Source organism: Heptranchias perlo, chromosome 36 (genome assembly GCF_035084215.1).
Source record: "Heptranchias perlo isolate sHepPer1 chromosome 36, sHepPer1.hap1, whole genome shotgun sequence".
NCBI classification, from domain to species: Eukaryota; Metazoa; Chordata; class Chondrichthyes; order Hexanchiformes; family Hexanchidae; genus Heptranchias; species Heptranchias perlo.
Window position 1 is genome coordinate 18,946,711 of NC_090360.1, and position 21,184 is coordinate 18,967,894.

Genomic DNA, 21,184 nt, shown 5'->3' on the forward strand with positions numbered 1-21,184 from the left:
AACATTGAAAGAACAATCACATAGTTAAAAACTGGAGAAGTTTAAACATTTTAATATGATGTTTACAACTTGCCCTATGGCATAGCCCCATTTCAGGTTGGCTACTCTGACAGGCACGTTGACACAGGTTTTGATCTGTAACCTTATTGTATTGTACACTACACTATCCATCTGGGATTGGGGGGAGGTTAACAATAATACTACTAAACATATAGGAAATTAAAAATGCTATTAAATCACAGTTTTTGGTTTCTATACATCTCCATTACTTTGAATATCACACAGATCATACAAAGCCCAAGCCTTTGAAGGGGAGTCAAAGGTTTCCTATTTAATTCAGCACACCAGCTGAGATCATCTAACTCAGCACGCATTGGGAATTGAAACTGATCTATGTGTTCAAATCCTTTCATGGCCTCAACCCTCCCTATCTCTGTAACCTCCTCCAGCCCTACAACACTCCAAGATCTCTGCACTCCTCCAATTCTGACTGCTTGTGCATCCCCGATTTCCTTCTCTCCACCATTAACGGTCATGTCTTCAGCTGCCTAGGCCCAAAGCTGTGGAATTACCGCCCTAAATCTCACCGCCCTCCTTTAAGTTGCTCCTTAAAACCTACTTCTTTGACCAAGCTTCTGGTCACCTGTCCTAGTATCTCTTTATGTGGCTTGGGGGGTAGTTTCAACCCCCAAGAACAGATGGGTTGGGGGCAGGTGGGCAGTAAAAATGGCTGGTTTTTGGAGCGGGACGCATCCTGGCTCCAATGCTCCCACTTCCAGGTTTAACCCAGGCGCGTTTGGATGCGCACGCAAAACAGAAACCCGGAAATCCCGCCCCACTTAAAGCCAGCAGGCCGATACTTAAAGGGGCAATGTGCCTTATTGTGATAGTTGAGGCACTTAATTTTTTGTGTATTAGAGATGTCATACAAATTTAACCGTACCTGTTCGGGTTTCCCATCGCTTCCGATTCACGTCAGGTGAAAGCAGGTGAGAAGGGCTGGATCCATTAAGCGAGTGCCTATATTGCACTGCTTGTGGGCCCAGAGGAGCAGGAGTGCTTCATCCAAGCCAACAAGCTCACCTGCCATGATCGGACCACAGCGATCTGGACTCCTTCCCGATGCTGGAAACCCCCCCTCCACCGATGCTGAACCGCACCCCTCCCCCACCCCAATGCTGGATCACTGATCTTCTCCAAGGCTCACCCAATGTCGTCCACCACCCCCCACCCCTCCGATTTCTTCCATGGCCCACGAACTCCCTCTCTCCCGCTCCGATTCACAGCTCCTTTCACTTCTGACAGGATCTGGCTGCCTGACGCATGAGAAACCCGGAAGCAAAAATACTTACCTTCAACTGAGTTGCGGTCACAGAGTGCAACACACCCATTTGGCATCTGGGTTCCCCACGCGAATATCTGCGGACCCGCTGGGTTCCCGGCTCTGAGCTAAAATCATGCCCTTGGTGTCAAATTTTGTCTGACTTTTGTCAAATTTTTAATGACTCACCTGACGAAGGAGGTAAGCTCCGAAAGCTTGTGATTTAAAATAAAACTGTTGGACTATAACCTGGTGTTGTGCAAGTCCTTACATTTGTCCACCCCAGTCCATCACCGGCATCTCCACATCATCTTTAATAGGTTATTGAACTAGAGAGGAGAATGGGATTAAATGGATAGCTCTTTCAGACAGCCAGTGCAGGCACAATGGGCAGATTAGCCTCCATCTGTGAAAAATTCCATGGTAGAATATTGAATTTATATCAGCATACTGCTTTCCCACTAGAGGGCACAGCATGGAAGAGAAAAGGCTCACAGTAAACTTTCCATGAAATGATCCAGTTTGTGATAACCCTGTTTACATCAATACACAGAGCAACACCTGTGTCCTTTACTCTGGTATTCTCAAGATAATACTCCAAGTCACCTCGTTTACTTGGGTGCCACAGAATATCTATATCTAAAACCGTTGAGATAACACTCTGATGGGGCTTTTATACTTACCCCAGTTTTTGGGTGAGAGACGTCAAACTGATGAGCCCAGCTATCTGTGTCAATACTTCCATGTGCCTCTGCCCTCCTGTGGCCTATGAAGAAAACGGAGCATGAGCAGAAGACTGGTTCTTGGCTTTCCAAATCAATGTCCCCCAACGGGACTACCAAACAGCAGCACAGGATTGCACAAATAATTTTCTTTTCATGAATGAATGTGGGAAAAAAAATTCTTCACAGTGCAGGCCTGGAACAGACGCCCGAGCTGGCCTACTGCGTTGTATGTGCTTGTGGGATAATGCACTTTTTCCTACATTGCAGGCCGGCTTTAGTGGACGCAGCTTGTTTACAAGGCCCTAGCGTGAGGCAGCAAAGCCGGCAGCAGATTGGGAGACCCAGCAAAATGGTGGGTCTCCAGTCCTCAGCTCGGGTGAACAAAGGCGGCTAACTATATTTGTCAGTGCTGATGACTGTGCAAGACTCGTGTCAGGAGTCAATTCCACTGCAGTAAGTTAAAAATGCCTTAAGAATCACCATTTATGCGGACACTATGTCCTTTACTGAAATTAAAGTTGTTACTGTCCTAAGGGACTGTCTTGCTTCAGGTAGTAAGGATCTCTGTTGTCAGATCCAGTGTCTTTGTCACTCATGAATGAAATAAAACATTTTGCCAAACAAAACGAAAGTGCCCAGTAGAAAGAGAGGGAGAAAAATGAAAAGGTTTTAAAGATCATTCTCAAAAGGGAAAGTGATAAGTAATCATTGAAGCCACCCTGTGATTAAATGAAAAGCAAAACACTGCAGATGTTGGAAAGTTGAAATAAAAACAGAAAATGGTGAAATACTCAGCAAGTCAGGCAGCATCTGTGAAGAAAGAAGCAGAGTTAACGTTTCAGGTCGATGACCCAGAGGTCTCTCTGTCCTCGGCCTCTTATACTGTTCCAATGAAGCTCAACGGAAGCTTGAGGAACAGCACCGCATCTTTCGATCAGGCACTTTACAATCTTCTGGACTCAACATTGATTTCAATAACTTCAGATCATAACCACGGCTCCATTTTTTCAGGCAGCAAGTGCTGGTAATGGTTCTGATATTGCCATTTACAGCTCCTCTAGACCCATCTTTTGTTTCTTTACTTGTCCCATTACCACCCTCCTTGCCTTGCACCATCGTCCCTTTTGTCATTTAATCACTCCTGCCCTCCACCCCATCAGAGACATAAGAACATAAGAAACAGGAGGTGGAGTAGGCCATCCGGCCCCTCGAGCCTGCTCTGCCATTCAACAAGATCATGCCTGATCTGCTACCATAATGCCATTTTCCTCCACTATCCCCATATCCCTCGATGCCTTTAATATCTAGAAATCTATCGATCTCTGTTTTGAATCTACTCAATGACTGAGCCTCCACAGCGCTCTGGGGTGGAGAATTCCAAAGATTCACCACCCTCTGAGTGAAGAAATTTCTCCTCATCTCAGTTCTAAATGGCCTACCCCTTATTCTGAGACTGTGACCCCTGGTTCTAGACTCCCCAGCCAGGGGAAACATCCTCCCTGCATCTATCCTGTCAAGCCCTGTAAGAATTTTGATTGTTTCAATGAGATCACCTCTCATTCTTCTAAACTCTACAGAATACAGGCCTAGTCTACTCAATCTCTCCTCATACGACAATCCCGCCATCCCAGGAATCAGTCTGGTGAACCTTTGTTGCACTCCCTCTGTGGCAAGTATATCCTTTCTTAGTTAAGGAGACCAAAATTGTACACAATATTCCAGGTGCGGTCTCACCAAGGCCCTATATAATTGCAGAAAGACATCTTTACTCCTGTACTCAAATCCTCTTGTAATAAAGGCCAACATACCATTTGCCTTCCTAATTGCTTGTTGCACCTGCATGTTAGCTTTCAGTGACTCACGTACGAGGACACCCAGGTCCCTCTGAACATCAACATTTCCCAATCTCTCACCATTTAAAAAATACTCTGCATTTCTGTTCTTCCTACCAAAGTGGATAACTTCACATTTTTCCACATTATATTCCAACTGCCATGTTCTTACCCACTCACTTAGCTTGTCCATATCCTCTTGAAGCCTCTTTGCATCCTCCTCACAACTCACATTCCCACCTAGTTTTGTGTCATCAGCAAACTTGGAAATATTACATTTGGTTCCCTCATCCTAATCATTGATATAGATTGTGAATAGCTGGGGCCCAAGCACCGATCCCTGCGGTACCCCACTAGTCACAGTCTGCCAACCTGAAAAAGACCCCTTTATTCCTATCTCTGTTTTCTGTCTGTTAACCAATTCTCAATCCATGTGCTCTAACTTTGTTCACCAACCTCCTGCGCAGGACCTTATCGAAAGCCTTCTGAAAATCCAAATACACCACATCCGCTGGTTCCCCCTCATCTATTCTACTAGTTACATCCTCAAAGAACTCAAATAGGTTTGTCAAACATGATGTCCCTTTCATAAATCCATGTTGACTCTGCCAAATCCTATTATTATTTTCTAAGTGTCCTGTTATCACATCCTTTATAATAGATTCTAGCAATTTCCCTACTACTGATGTCAGGCTAACAGGTCTGTAGTTCCCTGTTTTCTCTCTCCCTCCTTTCTTAAATAGTGGGTTACACTTACTACCCTCCAATGTGCAGGAACCATTCCAGAATCTATAGAGTTTTGGAAGATGACAACCAATGCATCCACTATCTCTATAGCCACCTCTTTCAAAACCCTGGGATGTCGATCATCAGGTCCTTGGGATTTATCGACTTTCAGTCCCATTAATTTCTCTAGTTCTACTTTTTTTTTTACCAATACTAATTTCTTTCAGTTCCTCATTCTCGCCAGACCCTTGGTTCTCTGGTATTTTTGGGAGGTTTTTTGTGTCTTCTTCCGTGGAGACAGACACAAAGTATTTGTTTAATTTCCATTTCCTTATTCCCCATTATAAATTCTCCCATCTCTGTCTGTAAGGGACCTACATTTGCCTTCGCCAGACTTTTCCTTTTTACATACCTATAGAAGCTTTTACAGTCCGTTTTTATGTTTCTCGCTAGTTTACTCTCATATTCTATTTTCCCTTTCGTTATCAATTTCTTGGTCCTCCTTTGCTGAATTCCAAAATGCTCCCAATCCTCAGGCTTATTGCTTTTTCTGGCAACTTTATATGCCTCTTCCTTTGATTTAATACTATCTTTCATTTCTCTTGTTAGCCACAGTTGGACCACTTTTCCGTTGGGTATTTGTGCCTTAAAGGAATATATATTTGTTGCAAATTATGTATTAATTCTTTAAATGTTAGCCATAGTCTGTCTACTGTCATACCTTTTAATGTAGTTCCCCAATCAACCACAGCCAACTTGTGCCTCATACCTTCGTAGTTTCCTTTGTTTAGATTTAAGACCCTAGTTTCAGATTGAACTACATCACTTTCAAACTTAATGAAGAATTCTACCATATTATCGTCACTCTTCCCTAAGGGCTCCTTTACAACAAAATTATTAATTAACCCTTTCTCACTGCACAATCTAGATCTAAAATAGCCTGTTCCCTAGTTGGTTCCTCAACATATTGATCTAGAAAACCATCTTGTATACATTCCAGGAATTCGTCCTCCACAGTATTAGTACTAATTTGGTTTGCCCAATCTATATGTAGATTAAAGTCCCCCATGATTATTGTATTACCCTTGTTACATGCACTTCTAATTTCCTGCTTTATATCATGCCCTACATTACCACCACTGTTTGGTGGCCTATAAACATCTCCCACCAATGTTTTCTGCCGCTTGCTGTTTCTTAGCTCCACCCAAACTGATTCTACATCTTGATCTTCTGAGCCAAGATCCTTTCTCACTATTGTACTGATCTCATCCTTTATTAACAGCGCTACCCCACCTCCTTCCCTTTTGTTCTTTCCTCCCCCCCTCCTTTCCCTGGCTCTGTACTTGCTTAAAAACTGTTTAATCTTCAACTTCTTCCAGTTCTGATGAAGGGTTATTTACCTGAAACATTAACTCTGTTTCTTTCTCCACAGATGCTGCCTAACTCACTGAGTATTTCCAGCATTTTCTGTGATTAAATGGACTGTCTATTTGCTGTCAATAACTATCTTTGTTCTTTAACATATTTAATTTTCCTTACAACTCTCTCTCCTTTTCTCCCGGAGGTGCCGACTCTTGCCATAGCAGACACCCTCCAGTGCCTCATTCAAGTGGCTGGGCTTCACATATGATCCCAGTTAGCGTCAGCAAGCTATTTACCCTTCAGCTCATCCGACACCCAGTCTGTGCATGTTCTAACAGGGATCACTGGATAGTGATCAGGAGTGGGAATTCTGGTTGATTGCTCCTCTTCCTTGCCAAAGGGTGCTGAGCCTGACTGTAGTCCTTCAACTACTACCCCAGGCTGAAATTGGCAACCTTGGTACAGAAGATGGATCAAACTTGGGACCTTCCTAGTCTGTATGGTTCAGCACTACATCAAACGGTGAATTTGCTGAACGATCAGGGGAGTTCATGTGTACAGTTTCATCTAATCAGCAATTCCCCACTGGCACTGAATGGTGAGACTGTCCAATGAGTAACTGAGTTATGTCGACAGAAGATCCCAAGTTCGGGAACAGTTGGAGCAACAGTGGAGGTGCTACCGTTGGTCTCAAAACCTCCGTGTTAGGGAGAAGAAAATCAGCCACGGTCACTGCTCCTGGCTGCTAACCAGGGACCTGCAGGAAGTGCGTGTGTGTGTGTGTGGACATTATATGAGGATAGCATCAGGCTTGACTATGATAACCCCCGGTAGAACAGCCTGGCAGCACATGAATAACGGGTGCTTGGGCTAGAAACAGAAGGCCAAATGACGCTGTGGAACCCCAGCAAGAAGCCAACGCCGTCAGCACGGGAGGGGAAGAGGAGAAAATTGGCAAGGGAAAATGAATTAGTTGCGAAAGACAACAGTTATAAAAAGTACATGTTGTCAAAAAATCCAATCAGTGTAACTAGAGAAGAAAAGAGCTCAAGACCATAGTGAGTCCATAATCCGGGGACGATCAGGGAAAATCTGAGGGGGGGGGGGTGAAACTGGACAGCAGCTGGCTCTAAACATAAAGTAGCAGGTGCACTGCTACAGCACTGGTCACTCCGTTTGTCTGCTCTACTCATGCCTGTATCGATTAATACAGCCCTGTTATCCCCAGGAGACTAGCTCCATATTCCTCGGCTCAGAACCCAATACCTTTTTATCTTCCTTGCTGCTAATGCATGCCTCTTGAAACACATTCCGCAGCATACGATGAACGGCTTAGGTCAGAGTCTGATCTTCGTGCCCTAATGGAATGTCTGCTCTTTAAAAGGAGTAGATTTGATTTTATTTGTTGGAAAATGATGCTTAAGGCAAGGAATACAAAACACGTTCAATTCAGTGGCTTTTGTGATAAATCATTTAAAGGAGCGCTGTCAATGAGAAATTTGACATAGCAACAGAAGTAGGACATTCAGCCCCTCCAGCCTGTTCTGTCATTTTATTAGATCAAGGCTGATCTGTACCTCAACTCCATTTCCCCACCTTTGCTCCATATCCCTTGATACCCTTGCCTAATAAAAATCTGTCGATCATAGTATTGAAAATTTCAATTGTCCTAGCATCCACAGCCTTCTGGGGAGAGAGTTCCAGATTTCCACTAGCCTTTGTATGAAAAAGTGATTCCTGATATCACTCCTGAATGGCCGAGCTCTAATTTTAAGATTGTGGCTCTTTGTTCCGGATTCCTCCACCAGAGGAAGTAGATTCTGTGTGTCTACCCTATCGAATCCCTTTATCATTTGAAACACCTTGATTAGGTTATCCCTCAATCTTTTAAACTTAAGGAAATCCAAGGCAAGTTTATGCAACTTGTCCTCATAATTTATCCCTTTAAGAACTTGTATCATTCTGATGAATCTTCGCTGCATCCCCTTCCAAGACATTCCTGAGGTGCGATGCCAAAAATTGAATGCAGTATTCGAGATGGGATTTGATCAAGGCTCTGTACAACTGAAGCATCACTTCCTCCCTTTTGCATTCCAGAACCCTTGAGATAAAGGCCAACATTCCATTAGCCTCTTTAATTACTTTTTGTATCTGTGATCTTAGTGATTTTGTATGCTGTGATCTCCGCCCCAGCCTGGAACTGGTCCGGTCCTCTTTTGAAAGTATGCAGTGAATACGCACTCTCTGCGCGAGCCAGCAACTTATTTCATAGGTCTACAATCCCCTAGGAAAAGAAAACCCTGACATCTAACCTAGATCTACCCTTGCGTAACTTATGGACATGAACATGGGATGTTTTTCTACTTTAAAGGCGCTATATAAATGCAAGTCGTTATTTATATTGGGATCCACTATCATAAGATCGGAAAATTTCAACATCCCCTCTTTCCCTGTTAGTATAAGCACTCTGAAATACTGGGGCTGGGGGAGAATGTTTTCAGAGCGCACTGTCTGCTGGGGAGGGCAGGATTTGGGGTGGGACCTGAATCTGGCAGTGTTCCGACCCACTTGGCCCTGCCTGAAATCCTGGCGCCTTTGGGGGCGGGCCCAAAATATGCCTGCCCACAAAATGAGCGAGGCTATTGGAGTGCAGAAGAGGAAAATAAGCCATGCAAAGTATTTATACCCCTATCAACTCTGGGCTCCAGGAACACTTCTTGAGTCCCTGGCATCCAGTCTTGCTAGGGCCATGGGGAAGGGAGGAGGCGGTTCCCAAGTTCCCAGGCATTGGAGATGGATCAACTGCATTACCAATACTAGCAGAAGATGATAGGAGCAGCATTTCCAAGACCTGTTGGAAAATGCTATAGCAAAATTTCTCCCCCCCCCCCATCCCCTCATTAGGAATGACGCAGACATCAGCCAAAGAATTATTATTTAGCTGTATAAAGAAAATCTTGAAAAACGGTAGCTTATTTCACTGGAACAGATAAGGTTAAAGGGGAACTAACTAAAGCTTTCAAAATTATGAAAGGTTTTCAGACAGCAAATAGTTTCAGACTGCTTCTACTGGATGACCAATTAGTACAGGTGGCAACGAACCCGGATTATCACTAGAAAAATGAAAGGGGAAGTTAGATGATTTTTTTTCCTCACACTTGGAATGCTCTACCAATTGGGTACTGAAACAGAGACTGTAACATAACTTAACAGGGAATTGGAAAAGGATATGGGGAACAGGAGGGGAATTGGGATTAGAGCTCCAGTTGAGGCGTTAACATTGGCGCAGGCATGATGGGCCGAATGGCCTCTTCTGTGCTGTAAGTTCTATTATTCTAAAGGAGAGACTTCAGCTTAACATCAACAGTTTTAAACCACGTGATACACCCTGGGCCCCAGGTTCCATAGAGGAGACTTCAATTCAACCGCAACATTTAAAACATTCACAAGGTATATCCTAGTTCTTAGACTCTGTAAAGAAAGCTGAGTAAGATTGGGAAGGTTAAGAGGGAGTATAAACCAAGATTGATGGTCAGTGTAAAGGGATATAGGCAGGCTATTATATGCACATAAAGTGAAAGAATAGTCAAAGAAGGGTGGGACCACTTAGAGATAAAAGGGGTCATCTTGTGCTTGAGAATAAGGTTATGCTAGAGATCCTTTTACATAAGAAGGTGAAAGTAGGCGTGCAATAGTAGCTGAAAAGGATGTGGAAGGCCCACTACTAGGGATAGGTATTAAGAAGGACACAGTATTAAAAAGTTAATGGGTTTAAAAATAGGACAGTCCCCAGGCCCAGATGGGATGTATCCCGGAATGCAGAGGGAGGTGGGGAAGGGTCAGACTTTCCAAAGATCTTTTGAACAGCAATTGTGCAAAAAGGGGGCCAACCTGGAGTGTACCCACCTGTTCAAGGAAGGGGAAAAGGATAAGCCACAAAATTGTAGACCAATTAGTCTTACCTCAGTTGCAGGACCGGATTCTCCTCCCGTCAGTGGGTTAGTGATGGAGCAGGACTTCCATCCGCCCATGTGACTGCTGCTAACCCACTGCTTTTCCTCACAGGCCCTCATTAGCAATGCAGGGCAGGTGTGAAGCAGTAATACTGCTCATGATTGGGTTACAATTCAGTTTAAAAGGCTGCAGCCAGTTAAAAGACATCATCACTTTTGAAGCAGCAGAAAGCACGAAATGTCTGATGGAGCAGCAGTCGCGGGGCGGGGCACATCAGGAGCAGGAAGGGCTCCAAGATTCTATGTCCGATCTGTGGAGCTGTTGCTGAATGAAGTCGTGGCAAGACGGAATTCGCTGTTGGGCACTGAAGGCAGGAAGCTCCATTAGAGGCTAGTTCAAGCTGTATGGAGGGAAGCTGCAGAGGCGCTCACTGCAAACACTGCCACCCCAAGAAGTGCCACACAATGCAAGAAGAGGTTCAATTACCTCAAAAGGTGGCCAAGGTATGTCAAAGCACTGTTGCCAGCCCACATCCTCCACCACTGATAGAGGCTTCACTCACCTCCTTATATCTCCTGCTCTTCACTTGTCAGAGAAACTCACTTATGCAAAGGGCAACTTCTGCAAACACCCAAGCAACAACAACAACTTGCATTTATATAGCACCTTTAACATAGTAAAACATCCCAAGGCGCTTCACAGGAGTGTTGTCAAACAAAATCTGACACCGAGCCACATAAGGAGATATTAGGGCAGGTGACCAAAAGCTTGGTCAAAGAGGTAGGTTTCAAGGAGCATCCTAAAGGAGGTGAGAGAGGCAACGAGGCCGAGAGTTTTAGGGAGGGAATTCCAGAGCTTAGGGCCTAGGCAAATGAAGGCACGGCTGCCAATGGTGGAGCGATTAAAATCGGGGATGGGCAAGGGGCAAGAATTGGAGGAGCGCAGAGATCTCGGAGGGTTGTAGGGCTGAAGGAGGTTACAGAGATAGGGAGGGGCAAGGCCATGGAAGGATTTGAAAGCAAAGATAGGAATTTTAAAATTGAGGCGCTCCCAGACTGGGGGTCAATGTAAATCAGCAAGCACAGGGGTGATGGGTGAATAGGACTCGGTGCAGGTTAGGATACGGTCAGCAGAGTTTTGGATGAGCTCAAGCTTATGAAGGATGGAAGATGGGAGCACCATCTAAACTCACAGCCACTCTGTCTACTAACATAGTCTGCCATAACTGCTTCTGCTAGTCTTAAAGGCCACCATTTAAAGGTGATAATTGTATCCATGTGATTTATATCAATTAGTGTTAATTGTATTCAGGTGGTGTGTATCAATTGGAAACTCGCTTGTATCCATTTATAAAAGAGCTGATCGAGGGTGTGGTTGGGTGTAAGGTGGATCTCTGTGAATAAAGGCTTGGAAGCAACTAAAGACTAGGCTCTCGTATTCGATCCTTCACCACCTGGCTATCCAATTTATAACAAAAGGGTCAATGTACCTGCACCGCTCATCAACATGGCATGCACATGTTCGCATGGGGAAAAAAAGATACCTGTGCCACACAAATTCCTTTAATAATGTCTTCTATCCCCACAAAGAAAAAGGTGGTGCATAATGACCGACAGAGAACTGCAACTGAGGGAGGAACACCAATACTGAAAATTCAGAGTCTGCAGGATAAGGAAGTTCTTGCAGATAGTAGGCAAACCAGGGCAATGAGTCTGTGTCTCTAGGGCCCCTTCCAGTGCCCACAGGTGAGGGAGCTTTAGACATAGGCCCGGAACCCTTTGATACTGCAAAAGAAGACAGCGGGAAGCTGGTCCCTCTGGGACACCAGTTTCTTTGAGACGAGAGTCACTCCAAGTCTCCAGGGGAAACGTCCCTGCCACCCACTGCTGAACCTTATCTCACTCGGGGAGCACCTCGTACGAGTAGTAGATTAGGAGCTACAGCAAGTAAGTTAACTGGCACAAAGGGGAGTACACGTTAAGGAGCAGTTGTAGATAGGGCGAATGGATTTTCTGACACCTTTGGGTGAATGTTGTGTATAAAAAGGAAGGATATAAAAGGATATGGGAAAAGGGCAGGGAAATGGTATTAGAGTAGACAACTCCAGTCGAACAGCTAACGCAGGTGCAATGGGCTGAATGGCCTCCTCTGTACTGTAAATTCTGTGACTCTAAGAGGAGACTTCAGCTCAGCACCAGCATTTGAAACACTCACGTGGTGCATCTAGGACCTCAAACTCCATAAAGGAGACACCTCAACTCAACACCAGCAATGTTAAAGCATTCCTGTGGCACAGCTTGGACCTCAAACTCCATAAAGAAATGACTTCAACTCAGCACCAACAATTTAGAGCACTCACTTGGCATACCCTGGACCTTGCACTCCATAAAGAAGAAACATCAGCTCACCTCCAGCATTATTAAAACACTTACTTGGCAAACCCTGGGCATCAGCATCCATAAAGGAGACAATTTGCTCAGCACCACCAATTTAATGCACTCACTTGGCACATCCTCTGCTATTTTACCTCACTTGTTTTCTTCCTTCATCTATATTCCAAGAACATCATATACCCAGACAGCAGACAGTATTTATATCTTGTAAAGTGCTATTTTGATAAGTTATTTTTCACTGAAGAAATCTATTACTGCGCAGGTTTTGCTTCAATGCCTCATTTCCGAAATAGAATCCACTAAACAGTACATGTCATCTCAGAAATTTCAGAATTTAGTGTTATTAAGGCTAAAACCCCATAATCCATTTTGAAGCTAAAATTATCTTGACCTTGATTCACAGTATGATGACCAGGCTGCACTCACCACTTCACTTGCTGCTCCTCTTGAGCTCACTGCTCACCATGCTACCTGCTGTTCCCCTCAAGAAATTCTTGGTCCCCTTCTCCCCCTCCGACAAAGTCCCACTCCTCATCCTGTCCAGCTTCCATTGCGCCAATGCTGATCGCACTCTCCACTAAATGTCAGCCCTGCTCCCCTGAAAAAGCTCCACTGAGCTTTTTACCCACCCCAGGTCTAGTGCACATGACTGCAGCCACCCAATCAGAGGGCTGTACTACTGTCAAACAGTAAAAGATCAAAGAGATGAACTTGAGATAGCATAGATTTTTCATTGGGCAAAACCAACATGAAATCGGCGGGGGCGGGGGGGAAGAAGAACCATAATGCCTATTTGGCATCCCATGCAATTTTCCACTGGTATTTTTCCCTGCAGCTGGTAGTGTCAAGTCAGTTTGAAAGTTTGCATATGCTAATGAGGTTATCATGTACTTCACGCAATTTTCTGCCATTCCTGCCAGGATAGCACTGTTTCATCAACATTCTCATTTAAATGCGAGCTCATGGTTGCTAAGGTCTGAGCTGTTGACAGAAGACATCAGCAATGGCTGAAGACAGCAAGGAGAATTTACACCTTATCAGTTAACTTTTTATTCCTTCTACAATCAGGGTTTCTGCCACATGTCTGGGGAAGTTACAGTGCCGTGGCAGGAGCAGCTCCGAGGAAATTCTCGGCTTTTGCCACCTTATTTTAACCCAGGCATTCACGTACCTTTGTGGCAACTGTATGTCCAGTGACATTTTTGTCCCAATCGCAGAATTACTACCACAATGGGTTTCTCCATGGGGATTCCTCGGTACCTGAATTTTTTGAGGAAGAGGAGGACCGCGGAGTGACGCCAGGCAGGTCAGGCTGCACCAGTGGCACTCTGTGCCCACTAGAGGTAACCATGCACTCGCATTTAAAGATTGAGAGACATATGCGTATGTATATAAATATATATATATATATACATACATATCTCTCTATCTCTGTCAAGCTGTGAGTCACAGGGAAACTGTAACGGAGTGCTGCAAATTGACCTGCAGCCAAGCATCCACAGGCATGACACTACCAGTATGAAGGTCACAAAAGCCTTTCACTTTATATTTGGATCATTTCAAGGTGCTACAGGTGACCTCACTCACATTAGTCAATCTGCAGCACATAGATGTATATCTGCAGCACATAGATGTATAAAGCAAGTGACTCATGTATTGTCTGCTTGAATAAATAATAATATCTCCTCTCCATGGACAACTGGCAGCACCATGAGAGGGCTGTGCAATTTTATCAAATGCCAACAATCCTGAATGTCTAGGGGATTATAGTTTGCACTCCTGGGCTTTACACTGTCCACCATCACAATACTTTACCTACACAAGCTGGAAAGGATTCCACTCTTCGAATGTTCAGCTTGTTAGCAATATCAGCACTGGATTATACAAATCAATGCTTAGTTCCCAGACTTATGGCGGGGGGGGGGGGGGGGGAATTGGATAAGGGCCATTTTCGAGTGCGGGTAACGTGATACGCGAGTACCCCGCGCCCGGTGGCCCCAATGCAGGCAGCATGTGAACTTCGTGCTGCCTGCTAATTATCATGATAGCTCCGTGCAGCCAGTGCTACCCGCGCTGCTGAGAGGCTGCACAGAGAATGAGGAAGTTGGAAATGGGGCGTGCTCAGCACACATCAGCAGCAGCCTGCACCTCTTAAAGGTGCTGGTGCACATTTTAAATGGCAGGTACAAAGTTTACTTGGATGGCCGTGAGGATAGCAGGACTGGCACGAGAGAGGGCTCCATGCTTCTCTAATGATGCACTGGAGGCCCTGGTGGAAGGGGTGGATGAAAGGAGGGTCAACGTGTACCCGCAGGGTGGCAGGAGACTCTCCAGACTGCAGCTCCGCAGGCATTGGCAGGCAGTGGCGCAGGAAGTCAAATGTGGGTGCAGTGCCGAAAGAAGTTCAATGATTTGACACAAGCGGTCAAGGTGAGTTAATGCAAGTGTCAAGTGGCATATCCTACCAACTGCACCACTGCTCCATGCATCACACTCCCCATCACCCACCCACCACCAAACACTGCCCATCCATACGCAATGCTGCACTTGGCATGCTGCATCTCACCCACACATAGTACCACATCTGCAGGCCACACAACCACCACTCACAGGTCATACACACTGGCAGCTATTCGACCACGACAGGCACATCACCCCACACCTTGCAGGATACTCAATGACACATTGTCCTCTGTCTAGTAGGAGAAGGTGGCGCAGACAGCCGGCAGCAGGAGAGACATGAGGGTGGACGGGGACACTTACACGTCCTCACCCCTCATGGAGGAGACTGTGCTTTGGATCATTGGGCAAGCCATCGCTGCAGCCGTGACAACATGCCACACTGGAGGTCCTGATGAAGGGGTCTCTGCATATCTAGTGGTCCTTCTCCTTTCCCACATCTCCTTCCTCCCATAATCTTTTCTGACTCACATGCTGCAGATGTTGTTGGCACACACGTCTTACTTGCTCCTCTCCCCACTCCACAACTCAACCTGTTTCCCTTTGTCATTGCAGATACTCCAACGACATCGAATCATGGAGGTCGATGCCCGTTACCCTGGGAGCAGTCACAATGCCTTCGTCACACGGCAATCCAACAGGCCAGCTATCTTTCACCCACCTCAGCAAGTCAAAGGCTGCCTAGTGGGCTACAAGGGCTATCCCCTCACTCCATGGCTCATGACTCCGGTCAGGAACCCACGCACACGTGCACAGCAGGCCTATAACGAGAGCCATGCTGCCACACGGAACATCGTGGAGCACACCAAAGGCCTCCTCAAACAACGCTTCCGCTGCCTGGACCGGTCTGAAGGAGCCCTGCAGTACTCCGCTGAGCGGGTGGCAGATTCGTGGTGGGAACGTGTGCCTGCCCTCAAAACCCCCATTACATATGGGCGAACTCAAGGCACAGTGCAATCTCAACAAGAAACTCCAGAAATTATGTACATGCTCATAATCATCTCATTTCAACCCATTAAGATTAAAAGTGAAGCTCCAGCTTTGGCGAGAGCTCCTAAAGTCCACCTTGAAGTCCAACTGAAAGTTTGGGTGTATTGGAGATCCAGCTAGATCAATCTTTGATCCTCTCCCATTCACCACGTCCCATTTTGCTCCAGATCACCAGTAATAGCGACCGGAAAACTTACTTGTGGTTTGACCAAGAGACTAGGACCCCAAGTCGAGAGGCCAAGCAAGTTGGCAGTTTAGTGGCCTCAAGAGTGCAGGAAGTTGATGAGCAGGTGGCAAGATGAATATTCCACGCTGGTTAAACAGCAGGCATTTCAGCAAATCAGATTTGCCAACATACCTTGAGCTGCAAATTGTAACCCTCTAAGCCCCGGTATCATTCTGGTGAATCTCCGCTGAACCTCCTCCAAGGCCAATATATTCTTCCTGTGGTGTGGTCCCCAAAACTGAAAGCAGTGCTCCAGATGAGGTCTGACCAAGGTATTTAGCAAGAGAAAGAAAGAACGTGCATTTAACAGCATCTTTCACATCCTTAAGACATCCCAAAGCACTTCACAGTCAATGAAGTACTTTTAAAGTTTAGTCACTGTTGTAATGTAGGGAAACACGGCAGCCAACTTGCACACAGCAAGATCTCGCAGGGGTGAGGGATAAATATTGGCCAGGACACTGGGAGAATGCCTTTGCTCTTCTTCGTATTTTGTGATGACTTTCTGCTTATTTTCTGTTTTGTGTAAAGGAGAATGTGGCAGGCATCCCACATCTTCTCCAGTGATCAACATACTGGGATTAGTGATTAATTGGTAAGTTTGGGCATGCTGATCCATATGTGGGATATATAAGGATGCTGCTTTCTGTTCAAAAGAGAATTTGGTCTGGGTATAAAAAGTGTCTTTCAGCCGTGAACACCAGACAAAAGTGTTGTGTAAAAGCCTGAACTATAACAGGGCCCTTTCTGTATTATCTGGTGCATAGATCGTTCAGTTGGTTGATGTCATACATTTCAATTTCCAGTAACCCAGTTATTAAAAGTTAATTAACTTTCAGCTAATTTCTGTGTCTCAGGAAAGAAAAATTACTATGGTTACGGTCAGTGTGAAAAAATATGAAAGCGTTATTGGAACTCATTCAAGATGGCTGCCGGAAAACTGATTGTTCTCGGCAGCTTTTCTTTGTGACCATTGGCTAATTAAGGAGCAGGAGATTTATGAGCGTCTATCTCCAGTAGGCAGACTGTGTGGTTAAGCTAATGTTTTTACAACTTTGCAATATGCATGGACAGAACCGCCGTGTCTTCGGCATAAAGGCTATTTTAGTGTTAACTATTTAATGATTGTATACTGTTACTGACAAGTCATTAGTGTGGTACTTTCTACGTGGTAATTTACTGCTGACAGTAAGTGAAGCTATCTAATGGAATCATGCAAGTTTAACAGCTGGAATGAACCTTCTGGCCCTCAGTTGCTGCTGAATGATGAGCACCTGATGTCTACAGTGAATCTTCAAACACCATCCTGTTTATCTGGTGATATCTAGCAAAGTCTGACAACTGCTATACTAACAGGCAATAAGCCCTCTCAGAATGTAAAATTCTGAAAGTCAAAATGATGATGATCAGATAGTACAGACATCTATTTGGTTTGTGACATTTAAGGGATACTCTTGCTTCTGTTAAGTTCTGTTAATGTTATTACTCCCAATAACACTGTGGACTAACTCAATCCAATGACTCATTTTTCATATGCAGCTTTACTAATGCCAAGGTTGCTGAGTGCATTGTCTAATGTGGAACTGACTCACACCGAGAAGCAGGTCAGGCAATTATTTAACCACAACGGAGGGGGCAGATGTGTCATAGCCATGTCCAATTCCATTCTTACCTGGTAACTACAAATGCACACTTTCAGTAGAAATCACAAGATAGCAACAAGGAATGGTAATCCTGCCCATTTTACATTTCCCTAGCTCAGACACAGTGAGGACCAATTAATGGGTTAGTTGCTGGGATCAGCTAACTCAGCATAGAACAGGAAGTGAATCTGGGACCTTCTTTCTCTAAATGTAGTGCATTTATCCTCTAAGCCATTGGAGGAGCTTCTACATCATTCAGCTTAAGATTCCTGATATAACCTAATTGATTTTACATTCTTGTTTACTCCCAAAACAATTAACAAAGTATGTTGGTGAATTTACTGTGCTAGTTTCAGCCTATAAATATACGAGTAACATTATGCTGCATGCCAGTATTCAGGGAATAACTTTATTGACGAGACTCACCTCCAATTGACTCCAATACCAGACCTACATGGGGGAAAACTAGTTTGAGTGTAAAGCACAGTTATGCCGAATAGATATTTTTTGGTCCAAATTATCTTCATCCTTCCTCTCCTGAAGACGATTCATGCTAAGATATGGTTACACAAGCACCAACAATCCTTTGATACCTCACCCAAGTGGCTAACCTTCATGTGTGAGCCAGGACAGAGTGTGTCTGCAGGCTATTTGTTCATGAAAGGGCATCCCAGCATTTCCCTGCCTGACATCCACACATGCACTCTTCCTTCACAGTTTCACTGGGTCCAAAGCAGCAACCCTGGCTGATATCGACCCTCCCTCGCTTGGAGACACTGAGGCCGATTGCATTGCTCCTTATGCAGTCCAGGCTGAGATCAATTAACTCAGCCCTAATAGGAATTCATGGTCTGAGAGAGTCAATACTATGCCACGCATTTACCACTGAGCCCAGGGACTCTCAAAGATGAACCTTTCTGGTAAGTGGAGTTACCTGTGATTACGCTGTACAGATTGTTTCTATTTAAATCCTCTTACTGTATAATCTAATCCCCAGTTCTTTTCCACATTTATGATGAAAAACATGAAGAAAGTAATTTGCCCTGGCTCTGTACTCAGCACTGAGACTAGAACTCATGCAGCTGGAATTATTTCCAGATCTATCAGCAGCATTACTTATAGTCACGCCATCACAACATCTGACCAGTACTGCAGCAAAATCAAACACTTTTGTTTACAATGCTGCAGAGGATTACTGTGTCAAGCCTCAAGGAGGAGGATTTGTTTGTGGATTAAAATATACAAGATTGAAAGAACTAAAATCCAGAAGATGGAAAGAATTCAATGCTGCTTTTAAGTGGTAAGATGGAGAATGTGTTTGCCCGTTGCCAAGTCACCAAACAAATCTAAATATTTAAAAGAACATTACATTTCATATGTGTGGGGCGGCTCATTAAATTAATCTATTAAAGAAAAAAAATCCAGCATCACCCTTTTTCCGATTGTCTCAAACAAGGAAAGTAACCATATCGATTTACTGATTTATAGATGAAGATTCCACAAAAGTAACCCATTGAAATGGTGGAACTTAAATCAATTAGGTGACTCAGTTTACTTTTTCAAAGTGGTTCCAGCTAGAACTTTGATTTCTGACCCAGCTGAATACATAGTCATGTAATAACATAAGATATAAAAAATAAACAATTCCTGCTGAAATCGTTGAAATTATCCACAAAGTTAGTAATTTAATGTTGGAAATCACTACAAAGAGTTTTTAATTTATCCTCACAGGCCTGCCCCTTTCCCTGGGGCCTGCTTCAATTCCAGAGTTGGAAACTTCACCTCAGCTTGGGGTGCTGGGGAGGTAGACAAATTCTGAGTTTGCAGATAAATGCATCATAGGAGTTATAGCTTTCACCTTGCTCCTATGAAATTGCCATATCCCGAGTCTGTCAAGACAACCTACTTCATATGAGAAGCAAATAGAAAAGAATCCTTCAACTGAACCAGGGATTTTTAGCTCTTGTTGATAAACTCTGCATGTGAGCTCGATGCATCATGGGAACTTATTGTTATCATTTGTGGTTCTGGAACTACAATACCCAAAATATGCAATGGCAACCACAACTCACTTGGAACACTGTGTCCAGCATTGGTCTCCTCACATGGTGGTGATATCAAGGCTTTGGAAAGGGTGCAGAAGAGGGCCACTAGACTAATTCCCAGTTTAAAGTATCTTAGTTATCAAGATATGCTAAAAGAGATGGGACTCTACACTTTAGAAAAGCGCAGACTTAGGGCTGATCTGATCAATGTTTATAAGATGATGAAGGGAATAGTGTTCGAATTGACAATTTGTTCCAAATTTGTCACAATTTTAAGTTGTACAAGGCCAGACCTAGGTTAGATGTCAGGAGGCGGTTCTTTTCCCAGAGAATGGTGGGCCTCTGGAACAGGCTGACAACTCGTGCGATGGACAGTGATTCGCTGAATTCCTTCAAGCGAGAGCTGGACCTCTTTCTGGCTGGGGTGGAGATCACCTTTTATAAAAGGAAAGTACTGCATCGAATTATCAGGGCTAGAGTGATCTCCTGGACTAGTTTCAATTGCCTGGGGCGGGGGGGGGGGGGGGTAGGAGAGGGGGGGTTCAGTAACGATGGGTGGGAGAGGAATTTCCCAGATTTCTTTCCCCAAATTGGCCTGGGTTTTTTATTTGTTTTTTTCGTCTCTCACAGGAGATCACATGGTTTTGATTTGGGTGGAGAGTGTATATATTGTGATACATAAGGCATCGCAGTTGCGTGGGACAGGCTAGATGGACCAGAGGGTCTTTTCCTGTCCGTCATTCTTTGTATGTTCGTGAAATTTACAAAAAACAGTGAACTACGAGTGAGAGAGAAAAAGAATCAAAAATGTTGAGCTCAGACACTGCAGTTTCAACAGTCAGTCAGCCAGCCTGCCCAAGACCATGGTGAATGATCACGTGCTCAAGGTGCCGCATAGTAAGGCTCAATGATTAATAAATTCTTCCTGATGTAGCTTCATACCAAAAACAGCTTCAGCAAGAACTACAAATCCACCTTGAGAAGTAAGGAGGAAATATGTTTTATAATCATGTAAAGAAAGAAAAGAGGGTTTTGAGGAGGAAAGAAGGGAAGTATAAACAAAATTACTTGCATCTTAAGCAAAAATTACAAAACCACTGTTGAAGTTAGGGCAATAAATTGTGTAGTGTACATAATTGAGAAAAGGCAGTTTGGGGAGGGAAGAACAAATTTAATTGCATCGTAAGGAAATTTTCTAAAGTGGCAGGTAAATAGTATCCCTATCTTTCAGTATCAGTAAGGTGTATAATATTTTCACCTGTGCTAGTCATGTGCTATATTGCTTCAGTTAACTTGCTGTATTAGAGCGAAGGGCAAGCTGGTGTCATGTTTAATCTGCCATTGGGCCGAGGTAAGTCTCAGAAATCGGGCTCCAGGTTCCAGATTACCTGTGAGCAACAGCATGGGCGAGCTACTAATATTTATCTGTACTGATATTCAACTATACTAATATTTAACTAAAGTGCTCACAGATTCAAATGTCTTACTAATAATCAGGACACAAGAC

General features: G+C 44.3%; 1 protein-coding gene across 7 annotated transcripts in view; it reads right to left on the minus strand.

The window, feature by feature from the left end:
* shld2 (shieldin complex subunit 2) overlaps window positions 1-21,184 on the minus strand; it is a 106,753-nt gene that overhangs the window by 46,373 nt on the left and 39,196 nt on the right. For 6 of the 7 annotated variants that reach the window (XM_067972686.1, XM_067972683.1, XM_067972685.1 and 3 more), the window contains one exon: window positions 2,005-2,087. The exons of the other annotated variant lie outside the window; for it this stretch is intronic. The gene's annotated coding sequence lies outside the window, so the exon portion shown is untranslated. The remainder of the gene's footprint in view (window positions 1-2,004; window positions 2,088-21,184) is intronic. 7 annotated transcript variants of the gene reach the window in all.